The sequence below is a fragment of the Cariama cristata genome, unplaced genomic scaffold (genome assembly GCF_000690535.1).
Source record: "Cariama cristata isolate BGI_N322 unplaced genomic scaffold, ASM69053v1 scaffold22412, whole genome shotgun sequence".
NCBI classification, from domain to species: domain Eukaryota; kingdom Metazoa; phylum Chordata; class Aves; order Cariamiformes; family Cariamidae; genus Cariama; species Cariama cristata.
Genome location: NW_009605822.1, coordinates 4,105 through 4,380, shown reverse-complemented (window position 1 = coordinate 4,380; position 276 = coordinate 4,105).

Genomic DNA, 276 nt, shown 5'->3' with positions numbered 1-276 from the left:
CCAGCAGAGAGAGCGGGCTGGGGTTCAGGATCCCCAGGTGGGGTCCTTCAAGTTCTGGAACCTCCTCCCACTGTTAAGACCTTTTTCTGGCCCCCTTTTATAATGCGTACCTTCTACCTAAACAAGCAGGATGCGGTCGAAAGGGGGGGAACACTTTAATGTCCAAGTTATAAAAACACGTGCAAGGGACAGGTCACGTCAGCTGGCGCCGTTCGCTGAGGAAGGGCTCCGTCCTCTGCTTGGTTCTTTAGATCCTTCCGCCCGCAGCAACCGGCG